This window comes from Olea europaea, chromosome 16 (genome assembly GCF_002742605.1).
Source record: "Olea europaea var. sylvestris chromosome 16, O_europaea_v1, whole genome shotgun sequence".
Lineage (NCBI taxonomy): Eukaryota > Viridiplantae > Streptophyta > Magnoliopsida > Lamiales > Oleaceae > Olea > Olea europaea.
Genome location: NC_036252.1, coordinates 11,176,176 through 11,183,843, shown reverse-complemented (window position 1 = coordinate 11,183,843; position 7,668 = coordinate 11,176,176).

Here is a 7,668-nt window from a genome sequence, read left to right as displayed (position 1 = left end):
TCCAAAACAAAGTATTCATGTTGAGGCCGCCTTTCAGGGCTGAAAGGGCTTCTCTGTCAGTGACCTGTTCGCAGTATGTGATTTCATCCGTAAACTTGGCGAGATAGCTTTTGAGCGTCTCTCCAGGGGCTGCCTCATGTCTTGCAAGTGTTGCACTGGGGCCTCCCATTCTCTTCGCGAGAGGTACTGATTCAAGAATGTCTTCCTCAAATCTGGCCAACTTCTAATACTTAGGAGAGGAAGCCTGCTGTACCACTCTTCGGCGGCTCCGCCTAGTGTTAAATGGAAGGCTCTGCATTTCAAAGTAGGCGAGACTCCCCAGAGACTCATTTGTGTCATATACTTGATGAGGTACTTCTCCGGGTCCCCCTTTCCTTCATACTTGGAGATCTTGGGGGTATGAAATTTGCTGGCATAGGGAAGCTTCGGATCTCCCTTGAGAAAGGGAGGTTATCATAGTCATCGTCAATCTCATAAGACCGACAAGGCCCATCTAACCCTTCATCATCTTGAATGTTCTGGGGAGGTGGAGGTGCTTCTCCTCGACTTCCCCAATCGACTAGGTTTCTCCTATCCCTCCTATTTCTAGGAGGAGGAGGAGCCTGTTCTTGTTCCTGATCTGGCCGAACTGATCTTCTCACTAGACGGACCCTATTGCTAGGATCATCTTCTATCCGGTCGAAGATGCTTACCAACCTGTCTTTCTCATATTCTTGAGGGGAATTGTCCTCAAGTGTGATTTTGATGGCTGGTTCCTTTGCACATAAGATGTGGCTTCGGTGCCCACTTCTCTTTCGAGGGGGTGTTCTTTGTGCCAACTGATGTGGCCTCGGGAACGAGATACTTGGGCTTCCTGCACTGGGTAAGATCATTAGGACATTTGAGAGCCCCAGTGACCTCGGGCTTGCATGAGAAGTTCATGCATCGCTATATTCTGAGCTACGATGTCTCTCATGCTCGCAGCTATTTGAGCCATTCTTTCAGTGAGCATGGCTATTCTTTCATCTCGACGACGCCGGTGATGAGGTCTCTGGTGAGTAACATTGTTATGGAGCACCTCCTCTTCAGAGGCCTCCCTCATGGGGTTGTCGTCCTCATGGCTATAACTCATCCTATCCCCTTTTTTAAGGGTGGTGAGAACTTGGATTATAACTCGACTTTGTTCTTTTTCAAGAACGTGCCCTTTTCAGGGTTAGTCGCTAGTTTTTCGGTGATTTCTCTGATGGAGAATGCAGAACTTTGAATGGGAAGTGTTTCCCATAGACGGTGTCAATTGTTGACCTCGAAAATTGGACCTTCCACGTGGCCAACTGAGAGCTACTCCACGTATTCCTCCCTGCGTACAATCAACGCACGGTCAGACGTATACGGTCAGGACCAGCGGGGGTAACGGCGGCCATATACACTCCGACGGTCAAGTCAGGTTCAGGTGGTCGGAACAATACCTAGGGGTTGTGCCAAATAATTAAGGGGGAGGAGAAAATATATATATGCTTGCTATGGAGTGCTATGTAGTAAGAGTTTCATTACCTTTGCCTCTTGTCAACCCTTAGGTATTTATAGGTGGGATGAATCGTTGGATGTGGGGCACGTGTATACATCTGACGGTATGAGGCGTCTGCTCATAGGCGTCAATCAGCCGAATCTGTAGAGTGGGCGGGTAATTGCTTCTCCCGAGTTGAATTGACATAAAGTTGATAAGTCACATCAACTAGCCTCATGGAGACGTCAAATCAATTTAAACCTTAGGGGCAGAAAATGATATTGGCAAAGATCTCCTTCTGAAATTGGCGACGGATCTTCTGATAAAGGTCCCCGGAGTGCACTTCGCCTCGGCCTCAAGGGCGAAAGGCACTTCGGTCAGTTCAGCAATTCGCAGTGTGATAGCAGATCGTTGATATGGGGGATATCACTTCGGAACCACTTCGGGTGGGTGTCTAGCAGATCAGAGTGTGTGGTGGTGAACATTTCAAGGTGGTTCAGATAGGGGCGTAACAGGCGCCTCTCTTTATAGTCTTAAAATATCAACAGATAGTTCGGCGATATAGAGGTTCGATAGTTTGGTCGATGGTTAGTGAAAGTTTTTTCTCTTCTAATGTGGGAATCCCATTTGGAGATTATATATATATATTTAATAAGGCCTAAAAGGAAAAAAAAAATCCATACGTTTGACCTTTCTTGCGGAAAATGTGCCTACGTTTCAATTTTTTTGCGTTTTCATCCCTATTTTCACTTTTAATTGCGGAAAACATCTCTTTCACCAATTTGAAATGTAGGGACCTTTTTCACATTATAGACCAAACGTAAGGACATTTTGTGCTATTAGGCATTTTAATAATTATTTGGACTTACTTGCACTTTTTAAAACATTTAGAAGAAAATTGTAATTTATTCTTTATTTATTTTTTTTGTTTTATTTAAATGGGAGGGTATTTTAGTTATTTTACACTAAAAATGGTGAAAATGACGTTTTCAACAAAGAAATGTGGAAATAAGGACAAAAATGTCAAAAAATGAAAGGTGGTGAAGTTTTCCACAATAAACTTTAAAGGTAGGGACGTTTTGTACCAATTACCCTAGCATATATTAATTAAAAGTTGTTGATTTCTACCTTTTGTTTCAATTCCAAGAAACGTTTCTTCCCATCTTCATTTTACTATTTAATATATACCTATCATTATTATATGTTTTTTATTAATAAAATATACGATTAGAATAATTTTCTTTCTATCAAGATAACTCGATTATGGTTAGTTCAAAATTATTTCTTCTTGAGCCAATTTATGTTATTTAGCACGAGCTACAAAATGAATATAATATCGATATATTTATTTTTATCAACAAAATATATTTAAATATTTGACCCAAATAACTTATGTAAATTCTAAAAGTATACGTATGCAAAATAATCCATTTATGCAAATAAGTGGGACGTATTTATCATTTCAACTTTTGGACTTTAGTGTGATGACAATGCTAGACATGAATTATTTTATTTGCTAAATTACCAACATTAAATTTAGCCCACATGAAAATTAAAATTTATAATTCGGACTGTTACAATAATAATAAAGTTTAAGGACGGCTCTTTATTTATAAGATTAATTAGGACAAAATTGAATTTTACAAGGATTCCAATTTTTTCATAGAATTTTATAAGAATACAAATTTCTAAACAACATTAATGAAATTTTAGTCCAGAAGACTTCATCCCCGCAACCCCCCGTGAGGCGAATCCTCCTGTCTCTTTCCAATCTCTATGACGACCTCACTACGTAGGTCAATTCATGACCGGCTACACGAAGTGGCAATACTTAAATTGACAATAATTAAGTATCATAACTTAACAATCTCTCACTTGGAGGCTAGTTCACTATCAATGACTCACCTATAGTGGCAATAACTCATGATTCCTCAAAAAAGAAGTACAATTAAAATTGCATACAACTTCAATTGAAACAGTCTTCGTCATCATGTCAACTGGATTCTAACTCTCCTGAATCTTCTCAAGTGTTAGGATTCCATCCTCTAAAGTCGATATGATGAAAAATAATGACTTGCATGTGCTTTGTGTTGAAAAATTAAGTGGACGAAGTGACAATCAAGCACCTGGAATGTTTTTATCAATCTTCTATGGAAATTTCCGCAGAGTAACAATAGGAAATAAATCAGATCTTCCTTCAAATGAGGGTAGTGAATGTCACAAAATAACGCCAAAGTATGTTGCAAATGAGACAAAATATGGATGCAAAGTTGAAGCAAGTGTTAAACGCTTTGTCCTTAAATAGAATTTGTTCGGTAACGATGCCTATAGTTTATGGCAATCAACTCCCAAGATACAACGACTCCTTCTTGTATGTGTAGCACTTCAACATATAAGAACAACGAACCAGAATATGGTATACATACTCTTTAATGCAAAATGAAAGAAAACCATAATTTTATGAAAAGTTTATACACAATTTGGTTAAGAGAGAAGAGAGAATGTTATTCTTATGATTGCATATCATTGGTGTAAAGAAATGAACGTCCTAAGGGTCCTATTTATAGAGGGGAAAAGTTGGGTTAGAAGAAACACAACCTAAAACTCAACAGCTGTTGTTAAAGGTCGGAGCACTTGACGTCACTAGCTTTCCGCATAGGCCTCACTTGAGTGTAAAAAATAGAGAGATCGTTGCTTGCTCTTCGCTGGATTGTCGTTCAAGAGATAGGCTAGCGCCAAGCGAGCGATCATGTTGCCTCTTTCCTTCCAACTTTGGACCGTAATTTCTTACTTATCCGGAATTGGTTTTTTCCTTTTAAATATACCACGACAATCTACTCGACAAGTAGAACAAGTTAGTTCATTTATATTCTTAATTTGACTATCGGATCAAGTTTGAATATTTTCTGAAAGTTGAAATCGAGTCACTTTTCCAAGTTATACTTAACCAAATTTTCTATATCTTTAAACCAATTCCATCAATCTCCCACATGAATGGAAATTCCTTGATATGTACTACAAAATGCAAATAAAATGCAGACTCTAACAATGAAGTACATGCGACAAGTTATAGCTTCAAAATAGGTAGCTTGTGGCTTTGAACCCTTTTTAGTCAAGTACAATCGGATTTACTAGGCTAATTAGTGAACGCGATGTTTTGAACTATTCAATCGTTCGTGTAAATCAAAACAACTATATAAATACCATAACTCATCTTACCTCTTCGATTTTCATGGTTGTGTCCATTTTGTCCCTGAACAACTCTTGATTTCATAAGTGCTTTAAGAAAATTAAGCCTCAAATTCTCATAGAAACGACCCTACTTCACACTTACATATGTGATCTCTTACCTTTCTTCCAAAGTGTAGGAATAATTAAAAGTTTTGACTTATCCTTTATACACATTTATTATAACACTTCAAATTTTAGAAATGAGAGTAAGTGCTTTACTCTAAATCTTTTGTGATTTAGTTGTCCTATTGAACCAAAATCTTGTGATCTCTAATCTTCAAGGTTGGATTTCCGTCATAGTGATTCTATTCGATAGGCTTTAGACCCATTCCCTTTGGAAGATGGTATACTTGATCTTTGGTTTGTCATTTCGTCAAAGGATCAGCTAAGTTCTTTTGACTTAATACAATGAAACGAGATTATACCATTCAATATAATCAATTTAATAGTATTATGTCTCCGACGTATATGTCAAGATTTACCATTATATACACTATTCCGTGCCCTTGCAATTGTCGATTGATTATTGCAATTTATGTTAATCACAAATTCTTTACACAAACCACTCAAAAAAGTACCACGGGTTTTCGATCTGGAGTATATCAGAAAGATTCTAACATTTACACACACTAATTACTCAAGAATGAGAAACCCTAACACGAAGAATGGGGTTTCCCTCTAGAGGACAGAAGAACAGTCGAACCCAAGAATGAGATGAAGTGAATCGAATCTCCAGTCAAACCATCACATTGGAAGATATTAATATCGGAAGTCTCTAGAATAAGTTGTGATGATCATTTAGAAGCCAGGTGTCATGGTCCAGCAAATAGCATCCACTAAGTAAAGTGCTATTTGATAAAACACGTCTTCCCTCATAAAATTTGGGAAGCATACTTTCTACATTGTAAGGTCCAGAGTTCGAAACATAACATGAATGACTTCAAAGTTTGTACGTTGTCGTACACAAGTATATTTCTTTGTCTTTTGAATATCTGCCAACCTTAGAAACTCTGAATTTCAGTGAGTACTGCAACTGGTTAATTCAGCATCTTGATCATCATTCTTTGAACCAAATCCAAAACGTGAACTGATCTTGATTTGTTTTGAGCAAAAAAATGATATGGGGTCATCGGAAGTGAACAAACATGGACTAATTCTTGTTTGTGAGGAAAGAAGATTTGAAATAGTCGTGAAATTTTCGTAAAATGGACTGAGATTCATCGCCAAAGGATTCAAGGGTTCGTTGACGAAATAGGTTGATGAGTTTGGAAGGTGTTTTGTGGCTGACTCGTTATAATTGGTGACTTCGATTCCAGGAATTAATGAACTTGCAGCAAGCCATCTCTTATCTGATTCGATTTTTCTTCTCTGCTCCAAGTGAATCAAGCATTTTTCTAATGTGCTTCAAGTAAAATTCTTTGAATTTTTTGCTGCAGCAAAAAAATGAAGAATTATCTGTATAAAATATAACAAAATCAGTAAAAATGTATATTGTTGCATATAGGATGAAACAAATGAAAGAGTTCCAAATGATAAAGTTAAAATCTTAATGTGGGCTAAAAAATTGTAGACATTCAATAAAAAGTTAAAATTCTAATTCTAACAATTTATTTTCATAATTAATTGTTATCCATTTTTATGAAACCAAAGGTACCTGAACACAGAAGTTATGCGGGGTTGAAAAAATTAGAATCTTTCAAGCGAAATTGAGAAGGTGGGCATATATTTTACCAAAATGGAGCTCAACCAGCCAAAAAACAGGGTTGAAAAGAACTGAAATTCTTTAGATCTATGTATAAAAAAATAAAAATGAAGTAATTTTATGAGAGGAGCTTGTGTCAAATAAAAGATTGAGAAGAACTAAGATTGATGTGTAACAAGGAGAGCACTTGGCATTTGAAATGAGAATTTCTTCTGGAGTAGTGAAAATAATTTTTTTTTCAAGCCATACATTACGAGCATTTAATAGATTAAGCAAGTCGGACACATACATCATACAAAATTAGCTCGTGGAGTTTAGATGCATGAATCTGGCTTAGATCTACCAAATCCTGAAATGTGTCCAAAGCTATAAACCATAGATTAATTTTCTTGATGGAAAAGGGATCACGCATACACCAAGAGAGCTTATTTTAAATTTTTGGACTGAACTTTAACTGGCCCACATAAGTTCGAAATCATAATAGACTTTAGTCAGTTGAAAGTTAAATTACTCTTGGGTTCTTTCTTAAAATTGTTTCTAATTATCATAACTACTATGATTGTACTTGTTTATGGTAAGATTGCGTTAAATGAAGCTTGAAAAGGCATCAGAGTCGTTTTAGTATTAACTAGTTTAACGAACACTGGGGGAAAGGTTCATAAAGCCACTCCAATGATGCGTTCAGCTAATAAGCTGGAAATAATCCCAGGGGTGAATGGTATAGAAGTTGTATGCTAGACTTATATATCTCATTTCGACCGAATCCTATAAGAAAAATGAGAGATCGTCATCCAAATATCTTATTTAATAAACGTCGTATATGATGAATTATATATTAAAAAACTTTTGTAATGATACTTGTAAATTCTATATTGTCAGTGAAAGATATACTTCGTGGATATTTGGAGCCCTCTATTCACAAAATTATCTTTAGAATTAAAATCACCGCAAGTGTACGATTCGTTAACAAGTATTAAAGTGGATTTTGAGTCCAAGTATCGTCCCACAAATATTGTACTAGTTTAAATTCAAATTATCTTCATCTTGACCGAAGCAAAAGAATTGATGATTTTTCTAAGATTAAATTGTAACCACTTAAATTATGAATGAATGCAGGACCTAAATTAATTAAAATTAATTCAAGACTTAAATTAAATGTAAATCTTATAAAAAAAAATATGATAATGAAAATATACTAGAATTCTGAATCCGCTTATATCAATCTCCTTTAACCCTAAACTTTATAAATTTA